Source organism: Dreissena polymorpha, chromosome 2, assembly GCF_020536995.1.
Source record: "Dreissena polymorpha isolate Duluth1 chromosome 2, UMN_Dpol_1.0, whole genome shotgun sequence".
NCBI classification, from domain to species: Eukaryota; Metazoa; Mollusca; class Bivalvia; order Myida; family Dreissenidae; genus Dreissena; species Dreissena polymorpha.
The window spans coordinates 137,614,187-137,639,016 of record NC_068356.1 but is presented as its reverse complement, the minus strand read 5'-3'; the positions used below and the strand labels follow the sequence as shown (position 1 = coordinate 137,639,016).

The 24,830-nt window shown below is 35.5% G+C and overlaps 2 protein-coding genes and 1 pseudogene across 2 annotated transcripts in view; 1 reads left to right on the top strand and 2 right to left on the bottom strand.

Moving 5' to 3' along the window:
* LOC127870113 (uncharacterized) overlaps window positions 1-15,608 on the bottom strand; it is a 32,780-nt pseudogene extending 17,172 nt beyond the window's left edge.
* LOC127869138 (uncharacterized) overlaps window positions 1-24,830 on the bottom strand; it is a 220,438-nt gene that overhangs the window by 30,745 nt on the left and 164,863 nt on the right. The gene's annotated exons all lie outside the window — the stretch shown is intronic.
* LOC127870112 (uncharacterized) overlaps window positions 23,297-24,830 on the top strand; it is a 36,111-nt gene continuing 34,577 nt past the window's right edge. The window contains exon 1 of the mRNA XM_052412770.1: window positions 23,297-23,397. The gene's annotated coding sequence lies outside the window, so the exon portion shown is untranslated. The remainder of the gene's footprint in view (window positions 23,398-24,830) is intronic.

Below are 24,830 nucleotides of genomic sequence, written 5' to 3'. Positions count from 1 at the left end.
AAAGTTTGCACAAAATAAGCCTTATATAAGCAAATTTTCAATGTTTTGACCCCCCGGGGCAGGGTCAAATTTGATCCCAGGGGCATAATTTGAACAAACTTGGTAGAGGACTATAAGATGTCACTACATAGCGAATTTGGTAGCCCTAGGCCCAATGGTTATGGACATGAAGATTTTTAAAGTTTGCACAAAATAGGCCTTATATAAGCAAATGTTCAAATTTTTGACCCCCCCGGGGCAGGGTCAAATTTGACCCCAGGGACATAATTTGAACAAACTTGGTAGAGGACTATAAGATGTCACTTCATACCAAATTTGGTAGCCCTAGGCCCAATGGTTATGGACAAGAAGATTTATAAAGTTTGCACAAAATAGGCCTTATATAAGCAAATTTTCAATTTTTTTTACCCCCCGGGGCAGGGTCAAATTTGACCCCAGGGGCATAATTTCAAAAAATTTGAAAGAGGTTCACCACAGGAACATTCCTGAGAAATTTCATCAGAATTGGACCAGTAGTTTAGGAGAAGAAGATGTTTAAAGAAAAAGTTAACGCACGCACGCACGGACGCACACACGACTGACACAGGACCATGACATAAGCCCCGCTGGCCTTTGGCCAGTGGAGCTAAAAACAGTCGAGCTAAAAATCAGCTCAATATCAGTAGTTTGAAAGACCAGCATTGAATATTCCAATAAAAGTTAAACATTTTATAAACACAATAACTATACTATTTTCTCTTCTAGTATTTTCATTGGCCGACCATCAAGGCTGTAAAATTGGCTGAAAAAAGCCCTGCATTTACCTCAGAATTATTTACAAACAAAATGTACATGCAAGTACCTTATGTGTTTGTGTTGAATATAAAATTTATATTTACATGTATATTTATTTAAGTAAAAACTTTCAACTGCAAATTATATAGTAGCAATGCACCAGGTACTCACATAAAAACAAAATGAACACTGTCATAGAAAACTAAACAGTTCTGTTCCTCTTGTTTTATAAACTCATAATTTTTTAATAGTTAATCTGGTGACAAACTTTACCCAGATTTAAACTGAACTTAGATATCATTACACGGCCCTAATTACATTTCAAGGGACTGGGGCCGGGCCCTAATGTAGGGGAATTTAACATTGTTTTGAAGAAAAAGGGGAAATTGATTTAGCTTTATGTTCAATTAATGTTGTTCAAATAATAGATATCCAACTTCAAATTTTTAGCAAACTTTATTATCGTCAATGCATCTTTAAAAGAAAATAAGAAAATCCTATATGTTTCACTGAAAACAGTGTAATGATAAACGTTTTTGCTAGAGCAATACACATTTATTTGCTCGTAAGACGTAAAACTTAAACATGTAGTCAGCCAACACATGGTTTCCCTGGAAAAGCCGCATTTTAAGATACACTGGTAATGGTTACAATTGACAGGTAGCTAGTTTCTTCGGCACCTGGTTACTTCGGCATCGTAATTAAATGCCACTTTGACACACGGGTTTGACCAGTTCGGCATTTACAGTTTGTCTTATCTAATTAAAATCTTATTATGGTGGCTGCCGCCCCACAACGCCGCTTTACTTTCTTTCCATTTAAGATATTTTGCTGCAGCAAAGTTGTTTACAAACAAAACGGCGGCGTCTTTTCACGTTGCTAACGACGAGCAGGTGCGCGTGAAAAAACAGCGAAATTATTAACAACTATTGAAAGCAATGTGCGTTTACTCTTTTAAAATTAGTTGTTCTTATGGCATATTTGATGTAAAAACAATTGGACAAAATTTAAATATTGCATTTTCCGATAACTGTGTGGCCAATTAAACAGATTTCAAAAAGTACCTTAATATTCCTGTTTTCATGGCTTAAACTGGGTGCCATAAGTTATTCACAAACAGAAAAAACATCTAAACAGATTAAAGTTATAGAAAAAAAAACATACGAAACTTACCTCACATATGGTTCTATACAATATAAATCCGATATCCGTAATGTTGGTTTCTGCGACGTTTAAAACAGTCCCACTACACACAAAATCCAAATGTCCATCACGCGGGAGAACGCTGGTGCACGCGCATGCGTCGATTAGAAAGCCTGGTGTTCATTGGCTCGTTTTTTTATAAACAGGCTTCTGATTGCCTCAAATATAGACGCTCAAACTTTCACGGACACTTGCAAAAATAAAAGTTACGGTCTCGTCCATCGCATAGACAGTTTTACATGGACATCCTTTGGACACACTTTGGACAAAAACGTTGTGCGACTTCTCCAGATAGGTTTAAAGTTGCACAAGACACATTTTGACGAACTTTGGGCAAATGTATTGTGCGACTAGTCGCACAATGAAATTAAGACACACAATGTATATATGGGCATAAAAAAGTTGCACAATGTATCATTCGTGAGAACGGACAGACTGACTGACGGACAGACAGAAGGACGGACAAACAGACAGTTAAAAAACTATATGCCACTCTTCGGGGTCTTAAACAGTCCATTTGATAAACAACACCAAAAAAATCAAATAATGTTAACATTACTGTAACTGTGGGCTGCATAAGTAATTCAGATTTATGTATTCAAACATAAAACCACAGAACCAAAGAAAGGATTCTAATTTTTATCATTTGTTTCAGCTCTCAAATAAACTTTATTTTCACCATAGTCCATGAAGTAGCATAAACTCCATTCTTGAGATTCAAGTGTTACATTATGACTGCTAAATATAGGAGATATCTATTGTAAAACACTTTTATTTCAAATCATTAACCAATGTCAGCATTGTTGCTGGTCTCATTAGGTCGCGAAAATATATGACAATATGAAAATAACACTTGACTTGAAGAACACGTAATCCTCCTTCCAAACAAGATTTGTATTTATTGAAATATCAACTGTTCGCCCTTATTCATGATTAATTTCATCATGATTGAGGACAGACAATGTTTAAAAGTGCAGAAATCAAATCCAAAAAATATTATGGTGGACGAACCAGTTATCGAACACCTAAGAAATTACGTTCACTTACCTTAAAATTGAAACACTTAAAATGACAAAAACATTTTGTTTAAACAAATGACTAACAGTTCAATCATTGAATGATTTATCTGTAAAGTTTTCCAGCAAACTACCTTCAAGAATTCATGACAATGTTTCCCTGATTATTGTCACCTCTAGCAGACAAAACAAAATGGCGGCCGATGTAAATATGACCTATTACCCGACACTTCATAAATACTACTCCAGTATATACAAAGTCAAATGACTATCACGTGACCCGGACTCGACGAAAAAATCTGCGTCTGCTGCAATCAATATTGCAAACGGAAATGCTTTTTGGTGTGTAAATGCACGTTTTGATAAATGCATTTAAAAAGTAATAGCAAAAAACACACAAAACGCTGTAAATTACAATAAATGCATTCCTTTAATCTGTTTTCGGCGCATTTGTTTCAAGCTAAGTAGGCAAGTAGGTCATGGACTTCATGTGCGACCATTTGTTTATCAATGTGACGTCATGCGCACTTTTGCGCATGTGCATACAGAATTAAACCAAAACGTCCGATAATAGGTGCTGTTCGATAATAGGTACTAACACGACGATAAGTTTTAACTTTATCCAGGCTGTAGATTTACCATGTTTTGAAACAAAATGAGACCGCACTCAAAAATATGCTATTTTTTTATAGTTATTATGAATGAAAAATCACTGTGTTGTCACAAACTGATTCCCAAAGAATTCAGAATGTTAAACTGCTGATTTTGATTTCAACTGAGTGTGTTTGTGTTCAACCAAGCGTGAAACAGATACGGTTACGTTACAGACAATTTTTCACAGGATGTCACTCTCATGTGGAATAGAGGGGCAGTTAGAAATCTGATACAAATAAATGACCCTGGGGGCGTGTTTATACTGATGATTTTATATGCTCCAGTTATGTACAAGTCCAGATTTTTTGCTATCAAGATAAGCACAGACTGCAATTAAAGTGTCAGTTATGAAATTCGCCATTTTGAATAAATTGTCGCCAATGCGACAAATGGGATCGGCAGCAAAACCCCTGAACTCACAAACTTAGATATATCATTTGATAAATTATTTAATTATTTTAGCAGAGTAAAATAAGAGTTTCTGACCTCGTTCCAAAGAAATAGCCTAAACAATGTTTAAAATCTACACATTTCCTTCACCAGACGGCTATGTTTGTCAATGTTTTGATCGTAAAATGTTGTAAGAGTAGTTTCCCTTGGAGGCCCGTCTCGAATTTGTATTTTGCTCTATGTACTTTGCATTACAATACGATTAAAGTATGCTGTATATGCGGAAAATTTTACCCCCAAATGATGAAACGAGACCATACGTTAAGACCGGCCTATTGCGATAAAGGTTCCCACTACGTCAATTTGAGATTTTGTCACAAAACAACTGTCATCAGAAGGGGTGACAGCCTGTTATGCCCCCATTGTGAATAGAATTTTATTAAGCTAGTTTCCATAAGTAAATACACTTTATCTAGACCTCTGAATACAGTTATCACAGTTCATCTTTCGTTGCTATGAAGACCAGCTTTTTTTAACCATTATTTTCAATACAGTTTATTCACGAAATTTATCTAAAACAACACATATTTAATACAAATAAACACATATTCACAAAAACATATATCGACTATTATAAACACAGCCCAGGGCCTTGCTGTGACGTCATCAAAATCGGTGCACGATCTTATAGGGTAATTCTGTGTGACGCAGACTACCATATAGTGAATGTTTGAAGGTACGTAATTCCATTATTATTACCGTCAACCAACATATTTCACTCGTTATTTGTTAAACAAAAGATAAATCATAAAGTATATATCAAGTTTAGTTATTGTCTAATGATTTTTCATGAAAGGTATGCCATTGAAATTTAAGGTGTACGAACGTATAGGTTTTGAGGCTACGAAGAATTAACGAAATTGGATTTATCTCGCAGAAGACACCCACGCAAATTAATAGTTGCATTTTTTAGCAACCGACTTTCTATAAACACTTCTTATATTACAACTCCTTTCACACTTCACTGTTCTTGAAACACATTAGGAATAATTCCATAAATAAATAAAAAATATAAGGTCACAGTCCATACGTCAGCATCTTTATTGACAGTTATACACATTCGGTACCCCTCGCAGATTATCATAATCGGACTCGGGAGAAATACGGGTTGAAAGTAGTCCGCTCACGTGATAGCATTCTAAGAATGTTACAACAACAAAAACAATACAATGATGGCGTCAGAATGTGATCTTTGTGTAAATAGCCACAGAGATGTTTATTTATTTAAGTCACGGAAGAAAGCGGGAGGACTTGAAAGCGGCGGCCTTAGAATTCTTCCCACTGTAAATCAGCGTATATGCGCCAACTGCTGGTCGAAAATATCAAAATTTCGTGCATTTAAACGGTTAAAAAAATCTGTCCATTACTTGTACATTCTTTAGACGTAATATAATGCTGATCATGTAGTTATCCAGGTCATTTGCAGTGACGTACCATGTCAAGATGTAGAAAGCTGACCGGCAACAGAAATGACTGGTTATTCAAGCAGTCTTGCCAGCTCCTTTTGATAATTTCTGTGCCCCCCCCCCCCCCTAGCTGAAATAATTCACGTTCAGAATAAAGCCGAGAGTCTACCAAAGCAAAAATCATCAAAAGACTCTATGGTGGCAATTTATATAAACTACCTCACCTCACCCAACCTCCCCAAGCACCATTGCTATAAACCAATAACAGTTGATTGAATTTAATTTTAATATGGGGCCAGTCGGTTGATAATATGCAGGGGGTCCACCAATAAAGTGATTTTAGATTAAATACTTTAAAATGTATAGATCTTGTATGTTTTATTGCAGCTAGATGTTGAACCACAATTTGTGTTTACATTTACAATTCGGCATGTCATTTGAGTGTCATTTGAGAACATGCTACGTTGATGCACTAAATACTGATAGCTTGTATTTATTTATGACAGGAGTATTCTTTGGCTTTTACATATATTAAGCACGCTTTATTTGACCCTTGTCAACTGATCATTGGTTATTATATACGTCATGAACCCCTGGTAAGTACATTCGAATATCATCCAGTTTACAAATAACAGAAATCCAACAATTACTTTGTGGTTTTCCCTGGCTTGTATGCTAAGAGCTCATTGAACGCTGTAAACTAACATGATACACATGTTTTATTGATTTTAGAGTGCCAATCTTATGATACAACAGCATTGGTATAACATATATACTTGATATTTTGTCTTGTCCATGCAGATCTGTGGAAAAAAAGCTGGAAAATGTTAAAAAGAGAGCAGTTACTCCACTTAAGGGAACTCCAAAACGTAGACGGATGTCAATAGCTGAAAACCTTAGCTGCAGCACAGAAAAGTTAAAGTCGGCCACGTAGACGACACCAAAGAGAATACCGGTTTTTGAAAAATTGGTGTCCAGTATAGAAAAGCTGAAATTAGGTATGTATGTTTAAGCGAATTAGATGTCTTAATTTGGACCTTTAATTTACTGATAATCATAATTTTAGGTGTCAGGGATTTTCTCAGGCCTTTTAAGCAAATTTTTTACCCATCACCCTTATTCTACATTTTGTCATATTTTGGGCCTTATCTGAATCTTATCTGCTCCCCTGCCTCTTTTACTGCGGAAAAGAAGGTCAGGTAAACTTCAAACATGCGGGCGGCCTGTGGATTATCAAATGTGAGCAAATTTTACAAAATAAAAGATTATGTTCGGGTAATGGTTTAAATAAATCAAGAATACACCAATATATATGTCATCTGTATTTATTTTGAATGTTTCATCAAATTTGATAGAGAAATCACGATTTGTGTAATGACTATACATTCGGATGTTCACGTTTACGTTGCGATTTCGGATATTTTCTAAATGCTGACTTGTGTTTGTTTTATGTCACACACTGGATACTGGTTAATTACTTGTGCTGCTCTATTCTCTGTTTTTTTAATATTGCCATTTTTAATCATGTTTATCGCAAAATTATCCATTGATATTAACATTTTATCCAAAATAAATCTTTAAGTTTGATGCTTTCTCTAGGAGGTTGTTGTACTGATAAATTGCAGTGATAAAAAATGTCAGTTGCATAAGAATATAAATGTATTGTTTGTGCACATGAAATGAGTGAAGTTACAGGGACGGATCCAGGATTTTTTCAATGTAAATCCGGCACACTTTTTTGGTACCCGATTAAATATTCAAATATTAGTTTAACTAATCCGACATAATTTGTCGAGGAATTATGGGGGCATATGCCACTTCAGCCCCCTCAGGATCTGCCCTAGATATAATATTTATTCACTGTGAGTATGTCCAAAATCTAGCCACAATGAGTTGGATGGAATCCGATGATACCCCTGCCTATGAGCAGATAATACTCCATGATAATGTTGTTATCCAAAATAAAAAAGAACATGGAGGGGGACTAGAAACCCTGGGCATGTTTTGGGAATTTTTTTTTATCAAGTACTTTGAAATCATTAATTAATATTTGTTGTGGTATAATGAGCCGCATTAAGGTAGCATTTGTATGTGTCCAAAGGGAGCTTAAGCCTTTGAGACCAGCTATTTTAAATGGTTTTGTTCAGGTAGCATGCTAATATCAAATAAGTAGGGTATATGTCGACTGTCAGGTTTTACTTATTTTATTTTTATAGTGAACTCTATTTATAATAGACATCCTCCTGTAAGTCCTTACAATTAACACTTTGTTTCCATGAAAGGATGCACTTTTTCATTAATAAGACACCATTCTTTCATTAGTTTTTTTTGCTATTCACCTAAAATTTATTTTCAAACAAATTTTCATTAAATCTCTAAAATCTTCAATTTCGCCTTAATTTTTTAATCTTAAATTAAGAAGCTTTTATCATACTTCTCATTTGACATATATATCTTAAATTGTAACTACAATTTTGTCGACCTGGAAAAATGATGTGTGCGTGAAAATTAAATGTGCTTGGAAAAATTCTTGGGGAAATCACTGTCATGTGCAACCTTTAAATTAACATAAATGATAATGTATTAAAATTATTTAAGAATAATAATCCTTGAAGCTTATGAATTAAAATGAAAATATCAATGTAAGTAACTATTATAGATGTTTTAACTCAAGGAAGCTGTGATGACACTGCGGGTGCTCAACCTAGGAAGCAATTGTTTCATGATCATGCATATTCACATTCAAGTATGTACATTCCGTTTGAATGTTAATAAAAGTTGTTGACAGTTACAAGTTCTTGTTGAAAATTTCAATTTTTGTTAGCTGGATAAGTTTGGAACACATCACATGCCAAGTACATATGTAAATCAATCAAATAAATGATTTTGAATAGTAAGATGGATACAAATTCTATAAAATGAAAAACAACATAATTATTATGTAAGAACATTTACTAACTAATCACTTATGTTAATGTGTTTCAAATTTGTCTAAGTGTCATAGATGTAGATAGTTGTCACAAGGACTTATGTTGACCTTATTCGTTTGTTTAGATTTTTGTTTATGATCAGATAGTTATTTGTGCAGTTAATAATTTAATGACAACTATACATTAATATGAGAAACTATTTAATTCCTAAATATGAAGATTAAAAAAAAGTGCTTGCCAATCCTTTTGTTGTATAATCTTATATTATGATCTACTTGCTTGTTCACAGTTTGCAAGATTTACATTCATTATGCGTGTTCACTGTTTGTAGGATTTTTATTAATAATCATCAATTTTCATCATGCCATTTTAATCCATCCAATACGTTTTGATCATGCCTTTCTTAGATTATAAAATATAAATTGTTATTCACAGATTTAAACAAGTTTAGTACATGTCAAGATAGTAATGGTATATAATAACTCCAACTTAAACATTTAGGCAGATAGAAAACTTGCGGAACTCCGTGTACATTTTGTTATTAAATATATTGTTACAACTTTATTCTGTGTTGAGCTAATTCCCTCAAAGGAGTTTTACTCACAAAGGCCACAAACTTCCTTTGTGATAAGTGGTGAAAGAATCGGGTGTATAGCACTTTCACGTTGCTATACCTTTCCTGAACTCTCATTTAAGCTAGTAATGGTCAACTGTACGCAATATGACATCAACCAGCTTCATTCGATGGACATGGCGGAAGCCCAAGACAAAACAACAAATTCAACCACAGAAGGTTAGTGACTGCAAGAGGTTAGAATGCCATCGTTGTGGGCACAACAAATGGCAACACTGGCATCTGAGAAAATGCCCTGCCATTGGAACACGGTGCTTCAGATGTGGCAAGTTTGGTCATTATGCCAGGAAGTGTCTTTCCAGATTGACAAAAAGGAAAACGAACAGAACATCTAGAAAGGAGCGCAACTGTTCCAGGATGGACAATTACAACAACAGGAAAGCTGTCTGTAGCCTGCTTCCATATAACAAGCTTGATGATTTGGACCTCAAGAAGGCAGCACCAGCTGTTAAAGTAAACAAGCAGGAAACAATCAAAATAACTCAAGAATTCCAAAAGGTGACATCTCTTTACAAGAACGCATTAGAGGAAATGCAACAAGACAAAGAGGAAAAAATAAAAGTGTTCATGACATGCATGGACATGGTGGAGCAGGCCATGGATGCAGCGGAAGATGCAAAGCGATTGTGCACCGGTCAGGCGAAGAAAACCTTGAAAACACGTGTAAACAAAATTGACAGGCTTTTGAGAGACATTTTCAACAATAGGATGTTTTTCAAAAATGTGAACCTCTTAAATGATGAAATTCCAAAGGTGCTGGCGCAATGTGACCTCCCAGAAGAAGAAATCAACAGATTTAATAGAAGGAAAACCAAATACTTTGACACTACAAAGGAATACACATTTGGAACAATTTATTATGATTGATGAGGAAAAACAATTTGGCACAACCACCAAAAGAAAAAAACAAAAACTACAAAATGTCCATAACAGATCAATGTTAAATGCAGGAGCATTTAATTTTTGTAGAGGGGAGGATATTGTCACAAGGACTTATGTTGACCTTATTCGTTTGTTTAGATTTTTGTTTATGACCAGATAGTTATTTGTGCAGTTAATAATTTAATGACAACTATACATTAATATGAGAAACTATTTAATTCCTAAATATGAAGATTAAAAAAAAGTGCTTGTCAATCCTTTTGTTGTATAATCTTATATTATGATCTACTTGCTTGTTCACAGTTTGCAAGATTTACATTCATTATGCTTGTTCACTGTTTGTATGATTTTTATTAATAATCATCAATTTTCATCATGCCGTTTTAATCCATCCAATATGTTTTGATCATGCCTTTCTTAGATTATAAAATATAAATTGTTATTCACAGATTTAAACAAGTTTAGTAGTACATGTCAAGATAGTAATGGTATATAATAACTCCAACTTAAACATTGAGGCAGATAGAAAACTTGCGGAACTCCGTGCGAGAACATATGTACATTTTGTTATTAAATATATTGTTACAACTTTATTCTGTGTTGAGCTAATTCCCTCAAAGGAGTTTGTACTCACAAAGGCCACAAACTTCCTTTGTGATATAGTGCTAGATAACTGAATGGAGTATTAAACAGCAAAAAAACTTGATATTCACATTGTCTGTACAAGTTTATTTTGAAAAAAATCAACATGATTTAATTTGGTTATAATAACTCTGCAAAAAGATTATCTGTTCTGTAGCTGGTACATTTCTCACATATATAAAGATGCAGGCTCTTCAATAAAATATAAATTGGTATTATGGCCCCTGCAACAGAACAGTAAGTATAACAGAATGTACTTTTTACCATTAAAGTAATTAAATTATGCTGGAAAAAAACAGTTTCATTGGGGAAAAAATGACTTCCATATTCGTTAAAAAAACATGCATTTGATGGCCATGATACCATTGCTTATGAAGGGCTTGAATCATTGTTTACTGTTTACATTCCCAATGTTTTACCCCTAGTGCATCAACATTTTTTACAGGTGCAACATTGACAAAAAAAAGATGTTATTCCTTTTATCTAATAATTGATTGGGAAAAGTTGGCAAATGCTTGGGGATGTCATGACTGCAGTTGTGTTAGAAAACAAAGTGAACACAAGCAGTCACTCTTAAATGCAATAAATAAGTATTCTTAATTTTTTGTATGAGTATATATAAGGATAAGATGATGATGCACGCCAAATGGCATTTTACACCATCTGTTAATAATGGAGTTATGGCCCTTTTTATCTTGAAAAAATGCTTTTTTGAGTGTCAAATATAACACTTTTGTGTCCAGCAGTATATTGGCGGGGGATATCAATTCAACGAATTTGCTTGTTTATTTATGTATGTGTCCTTTTTTTACCTCAGTGTGAAAGCCCAGAAAGAATTGAGCTCATAGTTGAAGGACAAAGAGTCAGCCTCCCTGCAGAAAATGGAAAAGTTTCACTTATATTTCAGCAGCAAACTGGACAAACAAGAATGGAAATACCAACAAAAGTGTTAGAAGAAAAGGAGACCATACAAATTCCAGTTGGAAACTTGTTAATTAATGTAAAACTTGTGAAGCCAGATGACTTAAAGAATTATGTTATGAACTTTCTGCAGCACTACTTCATCATTTTGAACTTGAAAGATGCTGTGAAAGAAGGAGATGTCTTCAGGATTAACAACTGCCTCAAGATGATGATCCCTTCTTCTATAATCACTCCCCACTTTCCAAGTATATGGTCGAGTGTTTAGATTATATATTAAAAACCGAAGTTATGTTGCCACCAAAACTTGCAATTCAGGTCCGAGCAGCAGCATGTGTTAATCCAATAGGAGCAAAAGCAAAAAAACAAGGCTGCAGATATGCAAAAGGAAAATCAAGTGAAGGAGATGAAAGAACTAATTAAAGGTCTTGGTTCTAACAAAAACGAACACTCAATTGAAACCATTTCAAAAGCTTATCCAGTTGTTAATGATATTGTCTCACATATTGATTTACAAATCACTTACAAGGAAGTGAAATCTTCACACAAGAGTAGAAGTGAAAATGAGGATTTGAGCTGCTTGTTGAAACATCTGAGAAATTTGAAGCCATTTTGTCAAGTAAGTGGACGGACTTTGGATGGCTATTGTTCCATTAAAACAAGTGCATTTAAAGAACTGTTGCCACAGAAAGCTTTGCTCAAAGAAAAAGTAATGCATACCATAAATTGTTTGAAGCGTGGTATACCTATGCCTGCGGATGAAAATGAAGAAAATGTAGAGGACATTGTTGACCCACAGTGACATTAAATAAGGGAGTATAACACTATAATTATACTCAAGAACTGGAATGATCTTGTTAAAAGAAACACTTATGAATTCACGAAAACAGTCTTTATGAAAACAAAGCCATGAACAGTTTTATTTGGTTTATTTACTTATTACACAATTGTTAAAAGGGGAAATGGAATATTGTTTTTCTATTTACTATAACAAACAACACACATAACGCTGCTCTTAACCTGTATACATTGTATTTATCAATTAAGTTGAGTGTTAAGGTCTTCGAACATTCTCCCCACCGTTGATGGATATAGCCTATTTCCATCAACTGACTAAATAGACAGTTCTAAATAGTATTAATTAATAATGTATACTTCGAGAGCTAGACTTACATATTTAAGACTATTACATTTTGAATTCTCAATACCATTTAGCCTAAAATATGTCAATATCAATGCCAAGTGTTACCGATTTGCGATACATGCATAATTATTACCAAAAACAATTCAACAAATTTATACTTTAATTCCAATAACAATGGAATTATAAATGGATGCATAATTACAATTCTTTTCATAACTCGTCTCATCTATGGTTTTTATCATGAAACTGATAGTCATACTTATAATAACTTATGAAATGCATACATATACCTGTTGCTATACATATCTTCCCTTATTTTCTTATTAAGAGTACTCGATTCCTTGAATCCATACATATACACATTCGAACTTTACATCCCTATAAGTACTTGACTGTTTTGTGAAATCAAGTATCTAATTTCAACTATAATTGTACATGTATATGACAATTAAGCACCTTGACAACTGAATACAAATCCATTTTATAATCAATGATGTTTAATATTAATAACAAGGACAAATATCAATTCACATGAGTTGCAAAGATATCAATTTACTTGAATTGCAGACTGCCTTGTCTATTAATCATTCAACCTTTTTAAAACAATATTGAATATTGTTTGACATAAGCCGAACCTAGCTACAATGAGTCGGGTGGCGCCCGATGATACCCCTGCCACAGAGCAGCTAATACGAGTTATAACTCGGGGGACTAGGTGCCTGAGCTATTTTCAGCGATACAGGGATATTGAAGCATAATTCCCTATATGCCAAAACAATGAAATGAAGATCTGTGTTAGAACAAGAAACAAGAAAACTGTATATTAAATTTTGTACGTAAATAATTTCTGTACTTTGTTGCTAATGTCATTTTATTCTAATGTTTATGAACACTTCCTGTTTATTTATATTGATCTTTTTTTTATTCATGATCATAATGTTGTGTTCAAACTGGTTGGGTAATAGTAAAAATAAAATAAAAATGTATTGTTTATAGAAGGAAATGGAAAATGAAAAAAAAATCATTAGACAACTCTATTTTAACTATATCTTTAGTTCTTTCCATAAATCACTGTTACATGAAGCTAGATATGCATTCATCTTGTTTTATAATTCAAATAGAAAATTGACTTCACAATTTTGCTTACTTATTACTTGACTTTATTTCAAAATAAGCACTAGTTAAGATGTTTTTACCATTAATAAAAAGGAGAATTTGTGAAAAATCAGATAAAAAGGGATTATGCACATTAAAATAATATCTTTCTTGAATAATTACTTGTTGAGTAAGTGATATGCATTTTTCAGATGTCAGTTGTCTGTGTTCGGCTTCTCCCATTTAAAGTTTAAAAATCCGAGTGTCACTTGTGTTCGGAGGCCAAGCACTTTAAATGAACACACATTTTTAAGCCTTGTTTTGTCTTTATCAGGTGTAAATGAACACACATTTTAAGACTTGTTTTGTCTTAATCAAAATAAAATGTACACGCATTTTATAGACTTGTTTTGTCTTTGTCAGATGTAAATGGACACACATTTTTAAGACTTGTTTTGTCTTTATCAGATGTAAATGAACACAAATGTTATAGACTTGTTTTGTCTTTATCAGATGTTTTTTTCACTCTTCACACTTCACTCAATTGAGTCCTAGACTATTATCTCACTTGTTTAAGTGTACATTTTTACAATTTGAGCAACACCCATTTGGGTTTCCTGAGTATTGTGTTTCACTGAAATCGAAGTGTTTGACCAGCAGCAATCTTAGACAATTAACGTCATCTTGGCAGTACTGTATTATGGAATCTGATATACCCTTCCTAGCCTTTGTCATAATTATTGTAATACAAGATAGCTTCAGAAGATTGACCTTTTCTTCCGGCTCGACCTATTTTCTGCATGTAGGCCTCCAAACTGGTTGGTGGTCTACAGTGAATTACCCTTGATATACTTGGGGCATCTAGTCCCATTCCTAAAGCAACTGTCGCAAGAACAAGGCGAATTGATGGTTTCTTCTTGCACAAGTCACTCACAATAAAGGATTTCATTTCCTTATGATACTGAGCAAATATTCTATTCTCCGGAATTTCCTCACCAGTATATTGCCTTTTACCTAAATAAGAATTAAGGTACTGGTAAAAATAACCCAACGCCTCCAAACTTTCAACATACATGATAGTTACTGGGAAGTCACTCAATTTATCAGTTAGCTCCACTGCCACTGGCTCAATCAATGAGTCCAACTTATCAATTTTTTTATATTTGGTAATCTTGACCTTTTACTTATATAAATATTGGGTCTGTCCGGATTAATAGACACACAGGTGTATTTCCTATATTGCAAAGTGTCTGTCAATTCATTCTTTCTTTGTTCGGTACATGTGGCTGTTAATGCCAAGTGGCAAGCATTAGGGAATATCACCGTAAGTTCACCTAATTTTCGGAATGCTGGTCGAAATTCACTTCCCCTGAAAACAGATAACACATTGACAAGTTTTACAAGAAGCTTAGCTTGTCTAGTCCGTAAAATAAAATATTTCAATGCTGAGCAGGTTCCAAACTGTTGCCATTCTGATACATTGAGCGTTCTTTTAAAAAAAATGAAGAAAACAATTTCGGAAATGCCAAGGGATGTTGGATGAATAAGTGCACAGGATTAATACCTTATAATAACCTTATTCAAACTGTCAGGGCTTCGGATAAGTTATGTACATCACTACATGCGTAAATTACACATACAAATTACATGTTTACGCATGTAAATTAAATATGCAATCGTCTTTCATGATGCTGTATTGCACACTTTGTCTAGGAACCAATGTGACACAGGTCTGCTTTTAAAGATTTTTGACTGACAATGCTGACTTTAAATATCAGTATACAGATACAGATCTCTTGAGAACAGCGAAGTTAAAATAACATTTTTCAAAATTAATATTTACCATTCTGAAATCATATGAACCTCATCAATAGCAACTGCACACACTCTCTGTTGCTACACAGATGAATGAAAGATCTTCTGAATATTCTTTGTGTGTAATGCCTCTGGGTGGCTATAGATTATATTGTAGCGTCCATTCTTCAGCTCTGTCAGATCAAACATCTTTCCGAAGACAGATGTAGTGGGAGATTCTGAAAGATTGATGAAAAAAAAATCAATAAAATCATATGCTAACAAAGCAAAACAGGAAATGTAAAAGGCCTTTTAATATAAAAGTATATATTAAGTTATATTAAATTAGTAGCCCCAGTACCTAACGTTTATTGACACCTTAGAAAAGTCTAGTTTATCTCAAGAAAAGTCTTCTGATATACAAAGGCTTGCCAGTTGCCATGTTTGCTAATATCTGCATTCAGATATTTGTGTGCATTCCACAAATGATTTCAGGAACCGTGAAATACATGGAGGATCATATTATAATGTTTGTAGTTTAACCATTATGCATTTGTAAATAACTATGTTGGAGACAATCAAGACATTAAGCTTAAATAAATTAATAAATCACAAAATTTGGCCCAAATTGGCAGTTGAAGCACAAATTGCATCTAAGAATTATATTATTATAACAACAGACCCGGTTTGAGTTGGTCTGTTCGTGGTTGCAATGGTAAATGCTACACCACTCACGCCCCTAGTACACAAACCTTCAGTTTCTTTGTCGGAACTGTGTTCCTCAATGTCATCCTCATTATCATCAAAGGTCACTATCTCTTCGGCATCATAAGACAGATAACAGCTTTTCAGGTTTTTGATCTTAAGCTTTGTATCTGAGTGAAGGAGAAATTAATAAAATATTATAAATTTGCATTTCCCTGCATAAGGAACAACTGCATAATACCATTATGACCCCTTTGCTACCTCACGGCACCGAAGGAAATGGATACACCAAATGTACTCTCTGGACAGCAGCTCTATGGATTCTATTTCCTTCTCTGAGGGAAGGTGACCGTTGTTGACACTTGGATGTGTGCTGTCAAGGATCAGCTGTGTGAAGCTATCTGCATTATTCACAAGCTCCAGCGGATCTTCTCTCCCGTGGAGGCGCAGGCACTCAAGGAGACGGGCTTTGAATTTGTCTCTCACAGCATCGGAAATGGGGCACTTGGCTATAAAATGCACTTTGCATTCAGGTTCTGTTTTACAAAGTGTGCAAGTTGGATTCACAGCGTAATGATTGAAAACAGCTCTATTAGCTTGTAGGGTGTAGGTTCCTGTCAGCAGCTTTGTTTTGGTTTCTGCTCTTAGGATGTCAATTTTGTTTGGCCTCACATAGGTGTACAGGTAGTGGTTTTTTTTCCAACAGAGAGAGCATCTGTATTAATGTACTTTAAGGAAGGTTTTTCTTTGATTTCTTCCCGCTATGTCGCAATGGTATGCTGGTCCACAGCACTATTTAGTTTGGCCTTCCACACTTCTTTGCCAGGCGGGCTGTCGAGGAGTTGGTACGCTGTCGGTAGATTATATGTATGGAGAAGTTTTCAAATACATGAGAAGAAACTATGATCTGTTGGCAATTTCATAGCCAGCTGTCTCTCAGCCACCTTGTATTCAACTGTCTCATATTTCTGGATTATACTGTAGTACAAATTAAGTGTGTTTTTGTGTAGTTGAGCTCGAATAGGCAAAATTCCTAACAGAGACAGAGCAGCAACGTTTGAGTTCCTGTCTGCCAGGTGTTGCACCTGCTTTAGGGTTTTTATCTGGAATACTTCTAAGGCTTTGAGGTCGGTCTGACTGTAGGGTAGGACCTCCAGGCCGTATCGCAGGTTTCGAGCGTTTGAACTGTATGTTGTCGGGAAAGGAATTAAAGACAATGACCGTAAACATGCATTGTTGCTTCACGTGGCTGGCATGGAAGTGCAGGATGTATTCTATACTTTGCCGGAAGGAGAGGGAGCAAACGTTTATGCTAGAGCCGTCGATGCGCAAAGCAAGCATTTCGCGCCACAATCGAATGTTCCTTACGAAAGACATATGTTCCGGAAGTTAGATCAGTCGCCGACAGAATCCGTAGATCAATATATCACACGGTTGCGACAGAAAGCAGAGACGTGTGCATTTGAGAACACAGATGAGCAAATTAGAGATCAGGTGATTGAGAAGTGCATTTCAAGTGAATTAAGACGGAAACTTCTGCAAAAAGGACGGGATTTAACCCTGACAGAATTGCGTTCCATTGCGAGAACTTTAGAAAATGCTGAACATCAGGCAAAATGCATTGAGCAAAGCCCACAGTCGGTAAACACAACAACAAGCCGAACAACAAAAGGTACGTTTGCACGGAAAAATCATATTCAAAATGACGTTCAATGTTTTAAATGTGGGAAACGTGGTCACATTGCAAAAGACAGCACGTGCCCAGCGCGTGGAAAGCACTGCAATAAGTGTGGCAAGATAGGACATTTTGCGATTAAATGCCGATCGGGTGAAAAGTCGAAAAAGAAACCGCCTACTGTGCGTCAAGTTGTGGACACAACTGATGACAGACAGTTCACGTTTACTGTACAAAATAAGTACCCGACAGCAACATCGATAATGGTCGAAATTGGTGGTGTACAAATAAAGGCGATCATTGATTCCGGTTCCAGCTGCAACATTGTGGATAGGAAAACGTGGGAGTTCTTGAAACGAAATGACATAAAATGCAGGGACGAGCCAAGGAAAACAGAACTGTATGCCTATGGATCTAAGGAACCACTGAAGACTGCTGGTGTATTTTGGTCAACGATTGTTTACAAGGGTGTAGCGGTAGATGACGCAGAATTTGTTGTCATTGAGGGATCTGGACAGTCCTTATTAAGTTGTAATACAGCTATGCGACTTGGCGTACTTAAAATAGTGCGTCAAATGGAAACCCCGGGAATATCGGATGTTGTTAATAATTACAACGAATTATTTACGGGACTTGGAAAACTGAAAGGTTATCAACTTGAAGTGCCCATTGACCAGGCTGTAACACCTGTAGTGCAACCGACCAGACGCGTGCCATATCAGTTACGAGAGAAGTTGGAAGCTAAAATCAAAGAATTACTCGACTCAGATGTCATTGAACCCGTAAGTGGACCGTCCAAGTGGGTGTCCCCTGTCGTCATAATACCAAAGAATGATGGCGACATTCGACTTTGCGTTGACATGAGGCAGGCAAACAGAGCCATACAAAGGACTAGGTATCCAATACCAACAGTGGACGAAGTGTTGCAGGAAATGAATAACAGCAAGTATTTCAGCAAACTGGACATTAAAAACGCGTATCATCAAATTGAACTGTCCCCAGAATCACGAGAAATCACGACGTTTACAACACACAGTGGACTTTTCAGGTATAAACGTTTAATGTTTGGAATAACATGTGCTCCAGAGATGTACCAGATGATTTTGCAACAAAAATTGCAAGGCTGTGAGGGTGTTAACAGCATTGCCGATGACATTATTGTCCATACTGCAACGAAAGAACAACATGATAAATGTTTAAATAATGTGCTATGTGTATTGAGAGACAAAGGTTTTACACTTAACAAGGAAAAATGTCAATTTTACATGAATAAGTTAGTGTTTATGGGTCATGAGCTGTCTGAGAGAGGGATAGGGGCAACGCAGGTCAAGGTCGATGCTGTAGTAAACGCGCCTGAGCCGCGAAACGCGAGCGAGGTTCGAAGTTTCCTCGGTTTAGTGAATTTTTGCGCAAGATTCATACCGAATTTGTCTACGATTTCCGCGCCGTTAAATGATCTGTTAAGAAAGAAAACGGTGTTTAAATGGGGTCGGTCTCAACAGGACGCGTTCAAAGAATTAAAAAGAAGGCTAGCATGTGCCGAAACATTGGGGTATTACGATAAAACCGCGCCGACAAAGGTCATAGTCGATGCGAGTCCAGTAGGACTAGGTGCTGTGCTTGTGCAGGTTCAAAATGGGGAAAACCGCGTAATAAGTTTTGCCAGTAGACGCTTAACTGATGTTGAGAGGAGATACTCACAAACTGAAAAAGAGGGTTTAGGCGTAGTGTGGGCATTAGAGCGTTTTCATCCATGGCTTTATGGTATCGAGTTCGAGCTTCTTACTGACCACAAGCCACTTGAATACATTTACGGACCAAGGTCAAAACCGTGCGCTAGACTTGAGCGATGGGTTCTTAGGCTGCAACCGTACCGATTTACGGTTAAACATGTGAACGGTCGAGACAATATTGCAGACGCACTGTCGCGACTTCCGCTCAAGCACAGTTCTAGGACAATATATAGTGTAGATGACCACGAATACATTAAATTTGTTGCGCGCGAAGCAACACCCAGTGCTATGACCACTCGAGAAATAGAAGAGGTATCATTTCGTGATGATGAGATAAGCAGATTACGCGAAAGCGTGACGAACGGGACGTGGGATAAACACGAGCAAAATCAGTTCATACATATCAAAGATGAACTGTGTGTAATTGGTTACTTAGTACTTAGGGGTACGCGAATCGTTGTCCCGCGTGAATTACGCAAACGCGTATTAGACTTAGGTCACGTAGGTCATCCGGGAATCGTGTTGATGAAAAGCAACTTGAGGACCAAAGTTTGGTGGCCGGGTATTGATAAGGAAATTGAAAATTACTGTAAAACGTGTTATGGCTGTCAGTTGGTAAGCCAGTCAACAAATCCCGAACCGATGACGAGAACCGAGCTACCAAGTGCCCCATGGCAAGATTTAGCCGCGGACGTATTAGGTCCGTTGCCATCAGGTGATTACATTTTTGTTTGTGTCGACTATTACAGTAGGTATGTAGAGCTTGAGGTCACCAAAGTAATAACTAGCGAAAAACTAGTGTCAATATTAAAGCGGGTATATACGATCTTGTCAAATATTTAGTAATAAATATAAAATGTGTAAAAAAACTTATTATACATATATTTCAATATAAACTAAAATAAAAGTTAAGAAAAACATGTGTCGAAAAATGCTAAATAAGCCAGATATTTAATTCTGAAATCGAAAAAGGCTGTACAGCCGAATTCGCCAGCATGTATATCATGCATGTACTATGTGAATCTAAATTTAGTTTAACGGTTCATTTGAAATTTCTGCAGCGATATCGATTCATACGACACATGAACACTTACAAAAAAGACGAATGCGTCGGTTATTGTAGGAAAATAATTACGAATTATCTTCGTCACAATCGGCTCGGGGCGCTAATTTGTATTTGCTGTATTTTATGAAATTCGTCTTAAATGTATCATTTTTCTTGCATAGTGTGTGTTATTATAACATATTTGTATCAATATTTTACAATTCAGCACATATAAAAATCGTATATACCCGCTTTAAGGAAATGGTTTTTGACGCATGGCTTGCCATTATCTCTACGTACAGACAATGCTAGTAGTTTTGTTTGCGAGCATTTCGAAAATTATTTGCAGTCTCAAGGAATCGAACACAGGCGAAATACTCCCTTGTGGCCGCAAGCAAATGGGGAGGTTGAACGTCAGAACCGTTCAATACTAAAGCGATTACGCATATCTCAAAGTCAAAATCGTAATTGGCGATTAGACCTCGATGATTACCTGATAATGTATCGAAGCACACCCCATTCAGTAACGGGTATGTCACCTGCTGAGATGCTGTTCGGTCGTAAGATAAGAACATGTGTTCCTGAAATTAATACGTATAGGCGGGAAGATAGCGAAATACGTGATCGTGATTCCGAGAAAAAGGGGAAAGGGAAAGTATACTCAGACGCGAAACGAAATGCAAAAGAGAGCGAAATTGTACCAGGCGACAAGGTTCTTCTGAAGCAAAATAGAAACAATAAACTCGACACTCCGTTCAGTTCCGATAAGTACACAGTTATAGATAAGAACGGGAATAGCGTGGTTGTACGTGCCGATGATGGTACCGAGTATCGGCGAAATGTAACGCATATGAAAAAAATGAATGAACAAAATCCTCAGACAGACTCAAATGTAAACAATTCTAAAAGTGAACATTGTCAAATTAATGTATCATCTGCGGGTAAAGACAGACCGATAAGGGTTCGGAAAATGCCCGAGAAATTTAATGATTTCAAACTGGTGTAAATGCACCGCTAAATAGGCATGTAATTTACTGGTGTTCATTCGAGACAACACACGTGGCGCTTATCCCGCGGATGCTAGTAAATTTCTATTAAACTGACATGTGTATCATGCTCCGAGTGTAAAATGGCTTATAAACGGAAATTGATTAACAGCCAGTGTGGTCGCTCATTTAGTTTAGATTGTTTCATAAATGCATGGTGTAATTTGTTATCATGAATTGTTTGTGAACGTAGGGTTTATGTTTAGAGTATGTATTTGTTGATCATGCATTATTTGGTTTGAAAAAAAAGGAGGGATTGTGGTATAGCTTGCACTGGCCACGCCTACTTGCAGGACACGCCTACGGCATGAATGCCTCTTTGATAGCATGTTCAGGGACAGACTGTTTTGTATGCTTGACGAGTACGGATGTAAATAAAACCAGTATAACCTTCAATGGTGTTTGTTCCTTAAATGGAGTTCCTTTAATGGTGCTAACTAGTGTATTCTGTAGATGAAACACTACAGGTACCCGTTAAATACGTTAATTGTGTAGCAATAAATTTGTAAAATATTTTAAATGTATAATTATTAAACACTTTATTGTTTTGTTTAAACTGGCTAATATATATAGTTAATAGTTCCTAGCTGTTAATCCATTTCGGACAAATGTCTATTTTTTTAAATATGTTCAAATATTTTATTAAAGCAACTGTTAAGTTTTTGACTTAATATGCTAAGAGATGACATGGAGGTATCATAAATTGTGTTTAATGACCAGACACATGTGGTTTATGCAGAGACCCCATACAGAGTCATACAAGTATAGGTCCCTGAGTTTATTACACTGTTTTCTTAGTAATTGTCTGGACAGTATCCGATCATATCGAGATAATCGGTTTGTGATAAACAAAGGGGCAATTAAACACTGGGTAAAAATGCTGAAACAAAGAGTGTCAAAACTGGTGTGAACAATTAAATAAGAGCATTTACATTTATCAAGATGATTTATTTAATCTGTAACAAGGTAAGTTTTTACAGACAAATAGGTTCAAATCAGTTTCTATATGTTGATTACATAAATTCAATCAATTTTTTGTTTGTTTTCGTCCTTATTTGGGTTCGTTCATTGGATTCAATTTAATCTGAAATAATTTCAAGTTCTGAGTTTTTTTGGTTCTTCAAAAGGGTCGGGAATATGATTGTAACCTTATCACGATGCGGTTCATCACATGCAAACAATAGCAGAATGGCCGCAGTTTTGACGGCCAAAATTTGAGCATGCGCAAACGTGACGTCATTATCGGAATCCCCAAAACCTCCTATAACACAGTTCTTTTTCCTCCTCCGTCACTCCTGGTAGTTGCAGACTCATATACGCGTGTCCAGAATTGATTATAAGTATGAATTTAAGCTATAAAAGCAGTTAAATTGACTGCGAGATCTTATATTTTTCAATTTTCCTCTCTCCGTCTGAAACACGTCCGCCCTGTTCGCTGCCTCGATCTCATTATTATTTGTGACCGGATCGACTTTCTCCCGATTTGTTTAGTGGTTTATAACCCGTACTTATTATTTTAACTTGATATTTTTGTGAGTGATCAAATCGTGGTCACGTGATCAAATCGGAGGGAATAGCTGGCAGCCATTTGTCTGTTATCTAAAAAAACGATTTCAAGTTCACTCTAGTGGTCAGTATTGGTTCTTGTGTTTGTATTTTATTGTATGTTATTAAAAACGGTTGCAATGCATTGTTTTCTTTGCATTTCGTTTGAGGTTTGAACCATAGGTAAGGCGCTCGATGTCAATAACAATTTTTTTTTTTTAATTTATTGATTGTTTTAGTTATAATGCATACACAACTTCTACTTCTACTCGATATTTCCTACAGTCAATTACTGACTATGACAGGAAGGCGTCTGTCGGGGGACAGAGAATGTTAAAAGTCACGTGTTAAAAATATATATAGGCCAGTTCATTGTTAATGTTTTGATTCCCGATTTTCGCGCATGCGCAATGCACTGGTAGTAAAAAGCATTGCTTACAGCTTAGTCAGCTAACGCAAAGCATATGGATAACAAGACTTGTTAAGTCAATACATTGAAAAGAAACTAAAAAAACAACACCTAAATAATATTTAAGAAATATAATGTTCAGTGCCAAAAGAATGCATTAACACATTTATTTGCATTTTAAAAGAACGCGTCATTAGCATAAAAGTAATTAAGATTGTCTGAAGATTGAACGACAGACAATTCGACGCAACAAAGAGCTCTATGCATTAGCCGTATAATTATTTGCAGAAAAGCTTCAATAAAAATAATGATACAACTAATTATAAAATTGTAATTATCAATTGCATGCGTAAACTAGAATAATAAAAAATTAGTGATAGCTAGAATGTGTCAGTGTTTCATTGAAAATAAACGTACTTCAAAGCCCTATTAAAAGCGAAGTTCATGACGGTATTTACATGTTATTTTAATTTGGATGGGTGTTGTTCAGAGAATGACTTGAGGAATATTAACATTTAACTGAAAAACACAACCTCACATGATGCAAATTGAACTGTGTATTCATGTGTTTTGTAAACTCGTTACTAGTGATCGAGTATGAATGACAACTATCTAACATTTAACAAACACACACACACAACATAATATATATACATATATAATATAATATATACACATTGTTTCATTATTATTTACCCCCATTGATGTCAAACGTAATTTCTTGTTTTTATGATTATTTTGTGCATTGCCGTAACATTACATCTTCATACTGAATGACGTATTTATAATTAACCGATGCCCGCTAAATATGTTAAATATTTTTTATTTACATTTTATAATTCATAAATACTTTATTTTTTTATAACTAAAACGGGGCCTTTTTCTTTACCGTGTTCAATTTCTGATAATCTATAGACTTCAAATTTGTACAATAATTATGTAACATATCTAATTTAAGCAACTGTTAAGTATGTCGGTGGTAAATATATTCAACCAAATGCCTAGTTACTTAATACTACCAGAATGAAGACATGGTGGCATCATCAATTGCGTTTAATGACCAGACTGTCATCTGCCACCTAGTGTGATTTATGACACCATGTTGTAAGTTAGGTCTGGACAATATC